The following is an 18,381-nucleotide window of genomic DNA, read 5'->3' on the forward strand; positions in this document are numbered from 1 at the left end:
TGGCAGATGAGGCCCTGTTTCTCAGAGTTGGGCTTGCTCACTGCTGCTCCTGTGCTCCTGAGCACCCAGTTTCCAAGAAAGCCAGCTGGTATCTGCCCAGTGGGTGCAGGAAGACTGTAGTCAGATCTTTTGAGAGGACTAAAGCAAATATTTTCTTTTGCCCTCTTACGTTCAATGTCAGTGTCTTGGGTTTCATGGAGAAAAATAGCCATGGGATGCAGAAGACATTAAATTGCATTTCTTTTTGTTAACTTATTATCTCATTGAAAAGAATTATGGAATTCTTTATACCGCCTTATATATGTTTCTCTACAATTTGATATTTAAGGTTTTTATTATAAGCTTAAATAATTTAATAGTAAAGCATATCATTTCTGGTATATTATAGATATTGTAATCTAAAAATAAAGCTCTTCTATCACTTTTGAGATATATCCAGTGACATCTAAGTAATGTCTGGAGTGAATATTTGCCATCTTTTATTTTTTTTTTAATGTATAAGCCAGCTTTTCAATACTAAAAAACTCACATATTTTTTTTTCTGAACTTGTGTTTCTGTTGTTTTCCCTGCGGAATTTTATATTAATGTTATATATTTTTGTGCTCAAAGGCTTTTATTTATCATTCTATCATAATCCTTTTCAATAAAACTGTGTATGAAAATTTCAATTTTAAAAGTCCTGTGACCATGACCTCTGGGTAGTAAAAATGGATTGATGTATCACAGTAATGATTTTTAGTGCAAAGTTGATCAGAACAACACAAATATATTAAATATTTAAACATAATTGTTAAATATGAAAATGAAAACTTCTTGGGGCCAGAGTCGTGACTCCGTGGTAGACTGCTTGCCTTGCACATGTGAGGCACTGGGTTCCATCCTCAGCACCACATTAAATAAATAAATAAGTAAAACTAAGGTATTGTGTCCACGTTCAGCTAAAAAAAAAATTTTTTTTTTTAAAAAGGTGAAAACTTCTTGGCAATGCATTGTTTAATGAGATGGCTTCCCTCGAACCCAAGAAGTTAACTTTCCCATGGATAAATATTACTTATTGCCAAGGATTCAAGCAGTTCCATCCTCAGTTTTGGTATACATCATGTAAATGATGAGCATTGTCTACCTCTTCCGAGATAGAAACAGTTTTGTTTAGAACACTGTAATTTTTGTCTTTGGACTTATGAGTAACATGCCCCAAACAACCAAACACTACAGCAATATTTAGTGATCTCTCAGGTGGAAACATTGTCAGGTCCTCTCCTGATTTTATGGAAAGCAAAGAACTGGAGGACACCTGGATTCCCAAAGTATGTGGTGATGATTCTTTGGAGGCATCTGCTTTCTCAATGTGGATCAAAAAAAGCGTATCTCAAAGTCTACAAAATACAAAGAGACTAAATATTACATGTATTCTTCCACTTAGTGAGATGCTGCTTAACCTGCATTAGAGTGTTGATAATTTAGAAATATTGGTAATTCCAGTATCCCTTTGCTTGCCATACAAAATTTTTTATGTAATTATGGTAAAAATGCTTTTATCATGTCATTTAAATACATATTCATCAAATTTTAGATTTGCAGATTTAGCTCATTTAGGGCATAGAAAATATAACCTAATTGTCTTCATTATTTAATCAGCCAGCCAAGTCAAATTTATTTTGTGCCAGAAAAAATTCTGATTCCATTTTCTGTGAATGCATCTTTCAATATGATAATATGCATTCCTGTGACAACCATATCACTTTTGAATTTGAAATTTAACTTCTAATTTGATTATGATGTAGCAACATGAGGGTAAGTATAAAAAAATATATTTGGGGGAATAGAGAGACTGTTCAATAAATTTTTGTTAAGCAAATGGTTGAAACTTACTTTTAACCCATATATCAAATTGGCCTTTGCTGGAGGCACTGCAGTGGCATTGATAGCTCTGGGACTTGCCAGGGGTATGAATTCTGTCCTTCTGCTACAAAGTAGAAAGATAGTTGTAAGCCAGCAGCTGAATATATACTGGCATGACCCCTTGACTTAGGGAAGTTGAAATTCTGGAAACTAATTCCATTAAAATGATGTGAGTTCATGTACTTCAAGGAAAGATGTTTGTTGACACTTTTTCATTAAAAACCACTGTAACAAAGAAAGAAATAATCCCCCCAAACTAAGGACTGGACCTCAAAGAAGACTCGACTTGGGAACAGGAGAATTAGTCAGTTGTGGCCAGTTGCCATTGATAAGTCAGTCTTTCAGGCTGAATGCATTTCTCTTTCCCTTCGTGTTAATGGTCTTTTGGAAGACAATTAAAACCATATATAATGCAGAGTCTAGAGAACCCCACTCCTGACACTCAAGCATTCCAGAACACTGGCAAGAAAAGCCGAAATAGCGTCTACTGAGTACATATTCTGTGGAGGTGGTTTTCCATGTCTTTGTCACATTTCTTTTTCCCTGTACTATACAGAGTCTAGTGACCTTTCCCAGGGCACATAGTCAGCAAGCAGCTATTACTGGTTCCAGAGTCCATCCAGGAGAAATTGCCCATTAGCTATTTTCTCCTTCTTCCTGATACTTCATGATTCCCCATGACTTAAGAGACAATCAGAGTCAAAATAGCATCTCCAGAGAAACTCATTGCTTTTTTTTTTTTTTTGTAATTGCAAAACAATTACATGGTCATGGAAATCATGAAAGATTAAAAAAAAACACAGAGCAACAAATATCATCTCTAAGCTGGCCACTGAGAGATGACTGTGAACATTTTAGAGGATATATATTCATCTGGAATGACATATGTACATGGGTACACATATGTGCATAATGGGTACACATCTCTGTTCATGGCAGAGAAAGTAACTGGTTTAGACTAATACATATCTGGGTTTAAATCTCTATTTTTTGTTTTCCAGTTTTTTTATATGTGAAAAGTCCATAATAATAGTACATACTTCATGGGGTTGTAATGAGTGTTAGATGATGTGAGCACACTTAGATAAATGCTTAAAACACAGTTAGCATTGAGTGGATAGATGGTTGCATAATGGCTAGAGATGGATAGATGATAGATAGATAGATAGATAGATAGATAGATAGATAGATAGATAGATAGGAGAGAGAGATATACAAATATGTCTTAGATCATATTTTATTTTTTTGTTTAATAACATTTCCTAAACATGCTCCAACTTCATTAATTATGTACTGCTGTAAGCACAGCTAATAATCCATTGTCTGAATGTAATATAATTAACTTAACCAATTGTCCCATTATTGGACAACAATTTGCAATTTCTAAACAATGATGTGAGGAACATCCCACTGCATATGCCTGATACAGTAAAATACCCAAGTGGAATCGCTGCACTAGACTGTACACATTCAAGGCATCTTCAACATGTTGCCTACTTTAATTCCAGAAAGACTCTACCAATTTACATTCCAACTCTGAAAAAAGACATGGAAGTGCCCGTTTGCATAAGCCCTCATCAACATTGGTATGTCTTTCTTTTTCATCTTTGCTAATTGGATAAGTTCGTAAAACTGCAACACATTTTAGTTTACATTTCTTTGATTACAAGTGAGGTTTGACATCCTTTCTAATTTCTTTAGATTAAAAAAAAATCTAGCAGTGAGAATGCATGCAGGTGTTTGTTCTACTCACGTTACTTAGTCATTTATTTTCAATCCCACGTCTGTATCCACTTCTTTTCTGTAGGAGGCAAAAAATTAAAGTTCAGTTTTCTTAGAATGAGTATGTATGCATAAGAGGTTTAATCAATAACTGACAGAGGAAATGGGGGTTCAGAGTGTTCTCCCAGGTCTCTGTGGATTCCTATTCTTTGAATCTGGCTGTTGCTTCTCTGACAGGTATACTTCTTAGCTCCAGGGACCTGGACCAGACAGCTCTCATCCCTCCCTTTGCCCAATGTGCCTTGGGACTTTGGACATTGCAGAAATACATATGGCCTAGAGAATGTAAAAGGTCACAGGATTATTTTTAGATGGGAAAAATAAGACTCCGTTTTAAGCTTAAGGAATTCTATAAGAGTTGGTCCTTCTTGCTGTGTTATTTGTATTCCAGTTTTCATTTTTCTCTTCTCTCTGGTAAATTATACTTTTCTACGACAAGAAGTAAGTTCTGTCAATAAAGAAAGCAAATGCATAACAAGGAATTTAAATAATAGAAGAAAATGTCCCAGACCTAAAAAATCTTCTTGTTCACAAATTGACAGAGTGAGAAGGATTTTTCTCACTTTGCAAAGACTTGAAACCTCATCTTGTCTGAAGTCCCTTCACTCTGGCATCTGAAATGTGTGACACAAGCTCCCCGCTGTTTGTCTTCATCCTTGGACTTTTATTTTTTGACCATGAGAATAGATTTCTCACTGAGAGAGCGATGGAGACAGAGCGAGGCAGGGCGGCAGCAGCAGCGTCGCAGGCCTGTGCCTTCCTCCTGCCAGTCCTCTGGGTCCCATATCCCTCCCTCCAGGAAAAGCACAGGGCCTCTTTGGCTTTGGCCTCAGCTGGAGTGAAGCAGAATTATTAGCTGCGCCTTTTTGCAGATTTCAGCCATTTCTTTCTTCTTCCAGAAGTAGTGTGGCATAAAGATAATTTTTTTTTTCTCAAAGTGGTTTCTGCTCTCCTACATCGCCCCCCTCGGCCCACACACACATGCCTGGCCTTGTTTTGCATTCTGTAGTTGAACTAAACTTTAAAACTTGCTTGTTTAAATAAATACTCACAGGCCTCACATGGACACAAGCCCACATGGTCAGTAGGACCGCAATAAGCATTTGAAGGCACCAAAGATAAATCTAGTTTGTCTTTGAATTTCAAAAGTTTGCATCTCCCAGCTGGAATCCTCGAGTGGGCCTGCATTCATATATATTCAATACAAGCATCAACGGGATCCTAATTAATGAGTTTGTTCATTCTTCTTGCCAGCTGGGGACAAAAAGCATTGTTTGGTCTCTAGCCATTATGTGTGTGAATTTGGAATCCCCAGATTTCAAATCACTAGATCAGCAGATTATTTAGGCTCTTCTGTCCCTTAAGATTTCTAACAGTTGTAGACATTTTCTTATAATGACTAATGATCAGGGGCAACTTTTCCTTTTTCAGGCTACATATTACACAGCCTATCTTAATGGATGCAGATTGATAGATTGTTAGACGCTGTCCTTGTGTTTTCAAGTGACTTATGGAAAGTCAGTTTTGTGACATTGGTAAGCTCAAGTTATTTATATTCCCTGGCTGGGTGCATGTAATAACTCCTCTCCAAATTGGAGCATCAGCTCCATGGATGAAAGGATCCCTTTGCACAATTTACACCCTAAAGCAGCATCATTCATGAGAATGATTTGCTTGCAGAGATTAGTTCTCTGACTGGCTGATGCTTTGGATAAACTAAGAAAGAGGGCTGGCTATTTCCTCACTTAGAGATAGGCAGCATTCACAAACTCCAAAGTATTTTTTCAATGTGCTACAAGCCCTTTAATCTCTGTATGGCATTGTTTTAGCACTGAGTAAGTCTCCTCAAAGCCCAAGATTAAATTAGGAGAAATCCCCCTGCCGCTTCTATTGAATTGAGTTAATATAATGAGTTTATTGTTAAATTAAACAAAATGAAACTTGCCATGTGGAAGAAATATGGCTGATATCACAGTGGGATTTTTTTTTCCTTCCTACCTTCTTTCCGTGCTGCTTGGAGGTGGTTTATTGAATCCACAGCTACAACTTCAGCACACTGACTCCACGTCCCTGGGGAGATGAAAGCTGACAGTTAAGGCTGGCATGTGAAGCAGAAAGGAACTTAAACCTCTCGGGTGGTAAGAGGCAGTGAGCCCTCCTGTGACCAGCTCCTGCTTCCTAGATGCAGGTGCTAGTGCAATGAGGATAGGGTCTATTTCCTTTCCACTGCTCTTATTAAAAGACAGAGGTGGTGGCCTGGGGGTGTGACTCCGTAGAAGAGCTCTTACCTAGCAGGTGAGGCCCTGAGTTCAATCCCCAGCACCAAACAAGCAAACAAACACAAAAAAAGGATGCAGCCACCCAAGTCACCTGGAGACCTCAGAGAAAGGTGCTAAGGTGGTTGCCAGCTGCCCTCCTGTCCAGCAGTGCCTGAGCAGGCTACGTTTACTTGATGTTTGCCATCTTCACTAGATGCTACCCCACGCTCTGTCCTCTTGCCCATGTGACTGATTCAGCCCAGATTTTTGCAGAATCTTTCTTGTCATTGTCTCACTGGCTTAAAGGTCACTGCCTCAGAGAGCTCTTTTCCTCTGCCACATAGAAGTAGCTTCTCCATCACTCCCTGTCGTATTCCCTGAGTTTATTTTTGTCATATTTCATACTACCAAATGCTGCTTCTTCATCGGCGTGGGTATTTACAGCTGCTCACTCCTCTTTCTAGAAAATAAACTCTTGTCAGAGCCGGTCTCATTCTGGCTTCTCTCCGTGACCCCCATCCCACAATATCCAGAGGAGAGCAAGAATTGAGAAGATGTCTGTGAAGGTGCGACTCCTCTGCCTTCCTGTGGGGACCTGGGCAGGTTTCTTGACTTCTCTGGATGTTAGACTGATTGCCGATGACAGTGGAGATAGTCAATACCTTCTCAGGGTGGCACTGTGAGAGTTAAACCTTCTGTAAGTAAACTAGTCCACCACAAGGCTGGTTTCCTTCTTTGGACTCTTGACATTTCTGCCTCAAATGCTTTGTCTGCCTCTTGGACCTCATGCCTTGCACAGCCAGGAAGAGTATTGTTATGGGGTTGATGGTTCCAAATGGGAAGCCGAGCTCCAAGTTGAGTTATTAATGACTTTTCTGTAGCACACTCTTTCCCTTCCACAGGGTTTTATAGTTTGTTTTTAAAGGCATCATTTCCTCCAGCAGACCATGGTTTGGTAAGTGTCACCTTTAGTTCAGCAGTGGACAGAGGGACGGGATTTCGGCTGCTAATAAGGCACGCCAGTGGTGAAGTGTCCAATGATCCTTGAGAAAACACTGGGTGAAGAGCTGAGGTTGTAGTCGGTGATAGAGCACTTGCATAGCATGCATGAGGCCCTGGATTTGATCCTCAGGACCACATAAAGATAAATAAATAAAGATATTAGGTCCATCTACAACTAAAAAAAAAATTCTGTAAAAAACCACTGGGTTAGATCTTTGTAAGAAAAATTAAGGAACACCTCCTTTAATACCTTCATTAGCTTTCTCAGTTGAGAAAGATTTTTTTTTTAATTTTTACTTCAGTTTTTGATTAAAAGATCATCTTGAACTCAAACTATTTGCTGCAACCTTTGAACTTGCAGATAAGGAAACTGAGGACAAACGATGATAAGATACCTATTACAGTTCTTGCTCCATCAAGGCTTCCTTCTCTGGCTGATTGCTTCTTACCTGGCTGGACTCCCTCCCAAACAGCCCACCTGCATTTCTTCTGCTTTGGTGTAATATTTCAAAGCCTCTTATACAAGTCAGCCACGATAGTAATTGAGTTGCTCTTTTTCTTTTCTTATGAACTCAAAACCACCCTCATTCCTCTAATCTTTCCCCATTAGGTCTGTCTTCCGTGTAGTTAGTGGCTTCTGTTCCTCCTTACCTCATCAGCACTGTCTGTGCTCTCCCGAAGGGCAGCGCTGGCCCTTACCTCTGCCTGCAGTTGCAAGCATTCTCAGACAAGGGACTCCTGGCCTTTGAGCTGTGATCCTGGGTGCTCTCACTTCAAATTTCTCTCACCAGAGCAGTTCATTATCGGTGTTGATGGTGGAATGTCCACTTTGGATCTGATATTGCTTAAACTGCTGCCTCTCATCTTTTACATTAGTCAGCTGGTTAGCAGGACCATCTGTTCCCAGGCTTTAAACTGTGTATATTTAGTGTCTTAAAACATCCAGTTGATCCTAGGGAAACCTGTATAAGCAAGCAGCAGGTTAAGCAAATAAAGTGTGATTTAGTATAGTAACCATTTATTATCATAAACATTTTTTGTAAATTCTTATCATCATCACCAAGAACCATCAAATATATTTTCCAGAAAGATGTTTAGCTAACAATTTTTTTGAAGAAAACTAAATGCTATAATTTTATATCTGTTCAGTGATTTGAACTGTGAAATGTTACCACTGAAAAAGGTTTGCCTTTCTAACTGTTGATCTGCTGTAAACGTAGTACCTTGGTGTACAGAAAGTCTTGCAGTCTTGAAGAAGTTCTGTTTGGATGCCTTTTCTTGGAGGGAAACAACATACTGAGTTTTTGTCTGTGAATTCAGCTGCTTTCATTTTCTTTTAGCAAAGTCTACTTAGAATTTGCCCCCAGAATCTGATCCTCTTCTAAATGGCCATGAGCCAGTTTTCATGGCCTTCAATTCAGAAAGGGCAGGGACTGCTTTGAACTCAACAGGAAAACATGAGAACCCAGCAGCAAAACCCTTCCCTTCCCTTCTTGTCCACACACATGGCCAGATGAGCCTCCAATACACAGAGACAGTTATATAGGAAGTCTAGGTAAGACTGTGGCTAGGGTGGAGGTGGCTAGACTTAAATGTGTTGTGTGTGGGGGGGGGGGCGTGACATGTCCCCAGCCTGCCTTGTACTAAAGGGTATGTCACATACAACATACCTGCAACCTTGGATTATATGAGCCTTTCCTCTTGTAAAATGGGGATGTAAGTTATTTTGAAGGGTGGGGGGTCTCAAAGGTAAGCTAACCAACATCATGAATACAAGCTACCAATTATCAGAGGTCAGGTCTTCAAGAGTCTCAGCTGTCCCTCGTAGAATGGGCCTTGGTCATAGTGAGCTCCCCTTCCTTTAGAACCTCATCTTTAAATGTACTCTGGGAAACCTCACATGGCAGTGTTTTAGGGCCCTGCATGCAATGAGATGAATCTCTCCATCAAACAGTGAGGTTTTTAATTGCTCAGCAACCAGTTCCTCAATTTTAATTATTTTCAATGCCAGGGGTCCATAGAAGATTTAACTTCAAAAGGAATTCTACTGCAATTTTTTAAAGCTACTTGATAACCACCTCACTGGATGATTTTTAAACTCTCTTCTAACTTTGGAATGCTGTGACTATAGCAAACAACAGATTTAAGGTCCCCCAAATTTCCAAAGAACCTCCTGGTTTTACTGTCCATGCCCTTTCCCAAAAAGGTTGGCTGATGGTCTGGCCATCTTTTTTCTGAGTTGCACTTCATAGTTCCTTGTCAGTTTGTTTTTGCTTTGCAAGATGAGCATTGCTATGCTTACCTCTAGGATCTCTCTTCTGGTGTGTTAGGAGGGTCTGCAGAGATGCACAAGGGGAGACCCAGGCCATATTCAAGAGAGATGCAGAGGCTTTGGCCAGACTATCACAGCAGCAGTGGCCTTCCAAAGAGGCTGACACCCTGTGCATGCTGATAGGAGTCTGGGTTAAAAGGAACAGACAAAGCAAACCAAATTCACATGGGATTTCCAGACTTTCCTTTGGGCTTCTGAAGCCATACCCTTTGGTCTCATTAACTCTGCTTCTGGGCACCACATCACCCATCTTAAGTGTGACTGGTGGGATTCAAACAGCACCATAGCACCTCTCCATGAACAGTATGGTAAAGACATAAACCAGAGTCTTATCTTGGATTAGTCACAGTAAGTGATTTCCTCGAGGTTGAGAAGGATGACTTGCCCAATCACTGAAACCAAGCTGAAGGAAACATGAAGATCCAAATAGGAGAAAATGTAGGTTTGGGGTGACAGAAATGCCTCTGTGAATCTCCTGCTCTGATGATGGGAAGATGGGACAGCAGGAAACAGGATTTTTTTTAAAGCCATTAACTATTATGCAGAATTTATCCATGAGTACTTTCTAAGGAGATAAACAGGAGTGCTTGAGTGTAACACTAGAGTTCTTAATTTTTCAAAGAACACACTTTGAGAAGCAATGATTGTCAGAGGAAAACATTTTTCTGGAAATGTTTTTAATTTTATTTAATAAAAATATTACTTTCTAGAAAGTTGATGATAGTTATAAATACCATATTTGCTTTAAAATATTAGCGGAGGATGCCATTAAAAGAAGAAAAACTGGAAGGTGAACAAATTCCAGCACCAGAAGACTCATATCTAGAAGGGAAAAAAAAGCCAACCTGGGTGCTGTGGATGAACTACTTTTCTTTTCAAAGCCTCAGTTTTTATACTGATTTAGTAAGGGGATTAGACCATATAATCCAATGCCTTTTCACCTTCAATTTTATATTATTCTCTTTCTGATCCAAGCAAGTGTTCTCATTTCACCTGCAAATCAGTATAGTTCAGGCAAACCAGACACCTAACCAGTACTCCCCATGTCAAGGCTTTTGAGAGCAACTAATTCAAGTGCCCAACATATTTGACTTTCAGATTCTCTCTCTCTCTCTCTCTCTCTCTCTCTCTCTCTCTCTCTCTCTCTCTCTCTCTCTCTCTTTCACACACACACACACACACACACACACACACAACATTCCCCCACATACAATTTTTGACCCCTCTGGATTTTATTGACTCATAATGTGTATAGGAAGGTGGTACAGGTTCCTTTGAAGGCTCTGCATACATATGGGCAGAGCATGAACTGGCACAGTGTCTCCTGTGTCCCTGTGCATGTTCACAGTGGCTGCCATTGAGGAGTATGCTGGTGTAGACCACAGTTTTATTGGAACCCAAGCCCTTAAATTCTTAAGTTTTATTCAGATATAATTAGCTTCCAACCACATGCACAGATCAGATCTTAAGTGTTCACTACAGTGAGTTTTGACAATTCTATAAACCCACATAACCACCAATTAAAACAAGATATAAAACATTTCCATCCCTGTAGAAATTTCCCATACAGAAGCACTTGTTTTAATATCTTAGTATCTCATTTTGTTCTTCTTCTTTTATTAACTGAAAATCATAGAAAAGGGGGACAATTTGGTAAGTAGGGAACTTGCTCTTCACCTTGAACTTTGCTCTATGTACTATTTGCTTTTCTTGAACTGCATGGCCAGATGTGTACTCTTTTTGACATTCACACTCCATGCATACAATGGTGTGTAAATAAATATGTGTGGCATACTGTTTGCTGTTAGTGAAAATTTACAAGGAAGCATCACTGTCTCATGGGGACACCCCAGGATGTTCTGCTAAGGTGTCCACAGACTCTGGTTCACTGCAGTGACTTGAAAAGTAATACACATCCAGGTTTTCTAGGGGGCTTGAGTTGGACCATCCCATCTGTGCTGAGTTGGGGGACAGGAGTCCCTGGGCTGCAGCCTTTTCACTTGAGTGAAGCCCCATCTGTTTGAAAGAAAGGAGAGCTTCTTGGTGGGAGGATGGGAAGGAACCCATGGAGAAAGGTCCCCATTCCAAGGTCACCTCTCTCAGAACTTAGAGCCAGAATGGAGTATGGGTGAGATCCTGAAGGCCAGGAGTCTTTGCTTGGGCCAAGAATCTCTCAGGAATCCTTGGGAAGATCAGCTGGTGCACCTGAAGCAGCCCCTCATTGATCTGCGCCTCTGTACCCGAACTGCTAACAACCAGCTCAAATTGGCTGATTTTTCCACATTTGTCAGAGAGCCAGCTGCACTGGCTCAGCTGAGCATCTGCAGAAAGGAAAGCAGAGAAGCAGAAAAAAAAAAAGCTTTCAAGTCATTATTCTTATTCATTTCCCTATTCTCTGCCCCACCCCTCCCAGTCTCCACTGCCATGCCTCTTTCTTCTTCTTCTTTTTTTAAAAGTCTTTTTATAACAATCTTTTTCTTTATGTGGTGAGAGCCCTTGGCATCCTTCCCATGACCTGTCTGTAGAGAGATACTCCTCCCTTATAATTAGGCCTTTGTTATACCACTTCCTGGTTTTCTTCTCCCTCTTCCCCTTTTTGTAAAGCTTCTGGCCCTTGACACCCTAGTACCCCAATAACTGCACTTGTTAAAATGAAGGGTCTTCAAAAGGAGGATAGAGTTGGCTTCTTCAAGGAGCCTGTGAGTTCATTTAGGTCTGTGGTTACAGTGGACTGGGGCAGGGAAGAACCCCAAATAAGATATATGGAGATGTCTTTATTCTGGACACAATCTCACCTCCAGTACTTTCCCAGCATCCCATTCCTGGTTCTTGGGCCACTTCCTTTGTGGATCACAGTTTCTGCATTCCATGAAGGCAAGAGGATGGGGTTTCGTGTTGTCAAATACTCCTGACAGGACAGAGAAAGCTAGAACTTGAGGAGGCAAAGTGAGTCAACAAGACAGTCTGACGGGCCAAGACACCATTCTGAGGCTCATGAACTGGTTGTCAAAAAGAGAAGGAATGGACCCTGATTAGGCTTGAGAAAGATGTAGATTTGATTATTTGCCCAAATAGTTGCTTAGATTCCATTCAGTCTGCTATACTTTGAGTATATCTCCCCAAAAGTTTGCGATAGAAATTTAATCCCCGGTGAAGCAGTGTGACAAGCGGGACCTTTAAGAGGTGCTAGATGGATTCATGCCATTATCTCAGGAGTGGGTTCCTTATAAAAGGACATATTTGGTCCTCTTCCTCTTGCTCTCTCTCAAGCATGTGATCTTTCCACCATGTTATGATGCAGTGAAGAAGCCCTTACCAGATGCAGCCCTTCAGTACTGGAATTCCTAGCCTCTAAATGAATGTATATTGTTTATAAATTATCTAGTCTGTGATATTCAGTTATATCTGCACAGAACAGACTAAATCCCTGTCCTTTGAAGCCAATTAGATGCCGGGATGACTCAGTCAGAGGCCACATTTGAGGAGATGCCCAGTGTGAGCTGACAAGTATTGTGATTGCTGAAGCCTCTGGAACATGAAGAAGAAATCATAAGGGGCTTTTGGCCTTCTCCATTAGGACTTGGGACATTCAGTTGTGTTCTCCTTGTTTTGAAATCAGTAAATACCATAAAAGTTAGGTAACCATGCTTAGTGACCTCTCTTCCTATAAGGAGGATATTAGAAATAAATCAACCTGTCTGTCTGGTCCAAATTTGGACAACACATTGGATTTTCATTGGCCCTCAGATTGATTTTCTGGTTGATTTAGTGTCACTAAGGGGCTCTAGTGGGCTTCCATCACATGAAGGCCATGTATGTTTTTCTCCCCTTTCATGGGTTTTAGGATTTTTAAATACATATTTTATTTCATTTTCAGAATTATGTCTTACAGGGCATTATAAGGAAAAATGCTCTATCAATATTTATTTAGTGTACAGGAACCCACCACCCCATGTTGTCTTTATATAAACTTAGCACTAGGTTTTAAAATAGATATTTTAAAATAGATTTAAAATCTATTTTATGTTGAGGGCCAGAGTTCAGAAATAAAGTTTGTTCCTGTTTCAGTGGCTCGTGATTTGTGCCCAGCCAGACTGCAGCAATTTTAAAATACCAAATGCTCTTCCTGGTGTTTAAAAGATTGAAGTTTGGACCCTTAGAAAAGGAGACTGGATGAGGTTGAGTGAGAATTAAGTGAGGTACTGATTGTAATGGCAAGTCTACAACACTGAAGTTGATTGCCAGGTCTGTAATTTTGCTTTGTAAGTTACTTAGCCAATCTGCACAAGGGGCACATTAGTACCTTCCTCATTAGTGAACACTAATGAGCTCTGTGTATGAAGTGCCTTGTGTAATCCTGTGGTCTGTATTAGAAGACTGCACGGACTTAGACATTTTTCAAGAAATTGCACTGTGTTTTTTCAACTTGGAAAAATTACTACTAGGTAAGAACTGAGTTTAACATAATGAGAATATTGCAGGTAGCCAATTGCTGCCAACATTGTCAAATAATCAATGTAGAATAAGTGTTGCAAAAGCTTGACCAGAAACTTGTTCATTTCAAAATAGTCTAGCAACTTGGAGGGAGGGATTGATGCTAGGGTATCTCCAATTTAGGTACCAATAGTTTTTGGCTGAAGCACTGTTGTTGTTGTTGTTGTTGTTCTCTCTTGCTTGAATTCAAGAAAGTCTTTTCCTATATGAACAGTGTTTTATGTGTGAGTACCCAAACCACCCAAAATATACTTTTTTTTTTTCAGCATAGATAAACTGTTGACTTCCTTGGTATCCACAGTATTTTTTTGCTATGAAACTATACATTCTGATTTCAGATACTTTCTTCTCCTGTATCTCCACGGTGTAGGAATGACTCACTAACAAATTCTGTGGTGAGTAGGACATGGGAAGACCACAGATGGATTGATGTGTGTGGAGATAAACACTCATTGACTGTACTACCAGAGAGAATGAAGTGATCCCATTTAGATCTAGGCCTGATTCTCAACTCTGAGGGCAAGACATTTTCACCCACAGGGAATATGATGATCTGGTCTTCACTATTCTTTGTTCACTTTCTCATAAAAAGGCATCCAGACACTTGAAATGCATTGTGTCTGTCAGACCTGTCCTCCAAGGGTTATAATGACAAATTTGTAATCTACAGTTTAGGTAGATCTTTTATCTTATGGCAAGTATTAAGAAATATGAATGTTCCGATTTCCCTCCATGAAAGCCAGTGCAATTTTAATTTGTGATCATAGCATCTCTGGGAACTTGCAAGGGAAGTAAATTCTAGAGCTTCAACCCAGACCTTCTGAGTTAAAAACTGGTGTTGGGGCCCAACCCTCCAAGAGATTCTAGTGGATGCTAGAGTTTGAGGATACTGGCATAAGCATTAATAGAATTCTGATGCATACCACAGCCTTTGTGGGAAGGGATGCCTATAAAAAGTGAGGTGAGGGAGTTTTATAGACAATATGAGGGACTCACTCAACATTTGTGACTTTCATTGGGAATTTTCTTCTGGATATAGGGATGCCAGGTAAAATACAGGATGCCCAGTTCAATTTGAATTTTAGATAAGCAAGGAATAATCATTTAGTGTAAGTATGTCTAACTTGAGAGCCTGGGTTTTTCTTGACTATGTCTGGCAACTCTATCTGAAAGTAAAGTTAGATTAGGTAGAAACTCAGCAGACACTATCTTAAACAAATGACCAAGTTTCACATGCCAATTGTAAATCTTCATAATATTATATATCCCCTGATGTAGCATTTTACCTATGAGGTGTTGTTTCTTCAAAATCCATAACCTTAGCAAATGTCAAACAAACTCAAACTGAAAGACTTTTGATAAGTGCTCAGGTTTTGAAAGATAAGTAAAGACAGAGAAACTCACTGGTTAGAAAAAATAAAAGAGAGAGAGAGAAAAACAAGAATGATTAAATGCGACGTAAGATTCTGAATGGAAAGGAAAAAGACGTTATTGAAAATTAGTATGACAAAATAAATAAAATATGTAGTTAATAGTAATGTATTGATGTAAATTTCTTAGTTGTAGCCAATGTACTATGGTTTTATGTGATGGTGACATCAGAGCAAATTGGATGAATGGTATAAGAGAATACTGTGCTATCTTTACAATTTTCTGCATGTCTAATATTATTTCAAAATAAAAAGTTGTTTCTTTTTTTTAAAAAAAAACCTGGGCTGGATATCCCTTAGCATTTCTGTGAATATCACCTTCCTTTGTTCTCTATGGAAATAAAGAAATATTTTATATAAATGCTGAACTGTCCGAGGACATTTAGATGAATTAAGAACACATGGCACTTGTGTCTTCCAGCACTGCAGGGGCCAAAAACATCGCAAAGGTTTTAAATCTGTCATGGACAAATGTAGTCTTTTTCCATGAGCATGTAATGTGTTTTGCCTGGACATTCATGGGAATTCATCTATACCATTATTGCCCTCCACCCTAGAGCTGATTGAGATGGATTATTGAAAGCAGGAGAGATCAATGGCAGGGTGGAAGTGTAAGAAGAGGCTGCTAAAGGAAGACTAGTTGTGGTGTTGGAATTGTTCTGGGAAATTATGTCAGCCACTTTTATTGTTTTGTCAGCAGAGTTGGGTCTATGTGAGTCCATGACCCTGGAGTGTCATAGCACCTATGCAACCCAAAATGTTGTTCCACCACACTGCTTGCAGATGGTTGATCAATTTGTTCTGGAATTAGTGGTTTTGTATAAAATCTTCTGGTAGGGCCTCTATTTCCAGAAATTCAAACCAGTGTCTTAGTATAGTTAATCCCCCAGACCCCACTCAGTGGCCCCTGCATCTCCTGGTATGGGAATGTGTATCATATTAAACGTCATCAAGCCATAAGGACTACAGTGTTTTCTTCCTGGAAGGCTAAGATGCTCGGAGCCCCCCTCCCCCCCCCCACCAAAAAAAAAGGACTAAGGATTGTAATTAGCTCCTCTGGAGGCTTAGGTTAATTTCATCATGGCTCAGTTCTTAATCAGAAGTGCATGCACAACTAGTCAGAACTCTGTTTCTGTCAAGCCTTCATTGTTCTCTCTCCTCTCTGTTATCCCAAACCTATGGACCATCTCTGTCCCATTTCTACCAACAGGAATTAATTTTTCTTTCTTGTTTAAAACTCTGGTCTTTATTAATATGATAGTTTTTAAAAGCATACATTATAGTACTTATAACATTTTTATACTGATCATTTTCACTTAACACTACTTCACATCTGCTTCTCCTTAGGTCCAAACACTTGGTTTTATTTATCCACTTACCATGGCTTTCCTACTTCTTATTGTTAGACATTTAGGTGATTTCTAACTTTTTTTTTTTACCATTTTAAATGGCATTTTATATTCTTACAAGTTTACTACTTTTCACTATTTTTCATCTTTTGAGCCATTTTTTTAAGAAAACTTTAGTGTAGCATTATTGGGACACAAACAGTTTTAAGGTTTTTTAGGACTTTTGATATGGATTGCCAATTTAATGTCTGCATTAAACTATTCTGAAGTGGCCCAGAGATGTCCTCTGTTGTTTCCTCCAACATCACGGCTAACATCTCTTTGAAAATGCACAGTGAACCTTGCCTCACTTGGGGTTATGGATTTCAAGTAAGTCCTGCCTCCTTTATTCTGTCTGTCTGTGGTGTTTACCTCTTTTATTTGTTCATTCAATACTGATATTTCTTTCTGAATTTGGCTGAATCAATCTTATACATGAAGTTCTACACTTTTTCCACCTGCCATGAGAAGATATTATTTCCTGAGTGGAATTCATGTCTTCTCAACAGAGACTGGGTTTTCCATTCATTTAAAAATTTTTACTTTCACAGTGAGCATTCAATGGTTACCTAGTAAATGAAAATGATTAAGATTTGGTTCCTACTAATTTGAAAAACAGTTGTTTGCTCTTTTAACAAATACAACGTTTAGATGTAAATTGTCTGAGATTTGGTGATATAGAGAACAATTTTACTTGGTGGTAGGGGACTCCCTTTAGCTAAGTAGATTTGCAGTTTATAATTTGATTTCTGTCTATATAATATCTTGAAATTCCATTGAACTCTTTTATAATAGCCATTGTTTAGTACCTTCAAGTCTTGAATAGTGTATATTAAAATAATGGTCCAAATAGCCCTGCTTTTTTGTGAGCATGGAAAACTCCCTCATGCTACAGGTGTAGGTGTTGGGTACAGGTAGATGTGAACACATGCATGGATGTATTAGGAAATCACTTTGTATACATGTAGATTACATATATTTTAAATTATCTGATGCCTCATTCAGAAGAAACCCAGGTTCTTCCAAAATCCACTGTTTTACCAGTTTTATTCCTGACAAATGTTTAGGGTAAAGGTATTGGCTGCTTGATGAGCCATTTCTTATTTAGGAATAATAGGTATGGAAGGAATTACACCATTTCTTATTGTGCAGATCTCCCCATTATATTTTACTTTCTATTTTGTTTTCACAGTCTGCTTTAAAGAGCACAGGAGCAGAAACTTACCCATTTTAAATTTCTTAATGAGTCAGTGGCTGCCCAATCAGAGTGTTCGAAAACTATAATTATATCTTAAAACAATGGCTAATAAAAAAGGAAATATCACACAAGCCTTCCTAATTGCAAAGTATCCTAACACTTTTATACTATTAATTGTCAAATTAAAATTTCATTTATTATCTCATTAAGCCTCTGAGTGCATAAACTCTGCATTAGGGCATAATTGGAGCTTTTTAAAATAAAAGTTATATTTGATCTAACAAGATAAAGTCTGTTGCTATTGATTTGCCTTGGAAACAAAAGCTCAGATCTCAGCATGAGTCAAATGAAACTCCTAGATCCATGAGTTCAAATTAGTGCTATTAATCTTATGACCTCAGGGTGTTTGAGTTGAGGTTAGAAGTTAGTAATCTTTCACAAAAAAAATTATTATTTGGTGAATTTTTAGCCAAAGAAGCTTTTAGGTATAGTGGATGGAGTACAGGGTTAGGGGCCATGTGGAATTAGTTCTAATCCTAGCTCTGCCACTAGCTAAACTAATAACCCTGGACAGAGTCTCCCTCTCTCAGCCTT

General features: G+C 39.0%; 1 protein-coding gene and 1 long non-coding RNA gene across 2 annotated transcripts in view; one reads left to right on the forward strand and one right to left on the reverse strand.

The window, feature by feature from the left end:
* The window catches only part of Rora (RAR related orphan receptor A), a 671,520-nt gene that overhangs the window by 204,302 nt on the left and 448,837 nt on the right, over positions 1 to 18,381 (forward strand). The gene's annotated exons all lie outside the window — the stretch shown is intronic.
* LOC144377725 (uncharacterized) lies at positions 10,854 to 12,294 on the reverse strand. The gene is made up of 2 exons (XR_013438751.1): positions 12,073 to 12,294; positions 10,854 to 11,598 (listed from the first exon to the last, which is right to left on the reverse strand). It is a non-coding gene; the product is annotated as an uncharacterized LOC144377725 (long non-coding RNA).

This window comes from Ictidomys tridecemlineatus, chromosome 5 (genome assembly GCF_052094955.1).
Source record: "Ictidomys tridecemlineatus isolate mIctTri1 chromosome 5, mIctTri1.hap1, whole genome shotgun sequence".
Lineage (NCBI taxonomy): Eukaryota > Metazoa > Chordata > Mammalia > Rodentia > Sciuridae > Ictidomys > Ictidomys tridecemlineatus.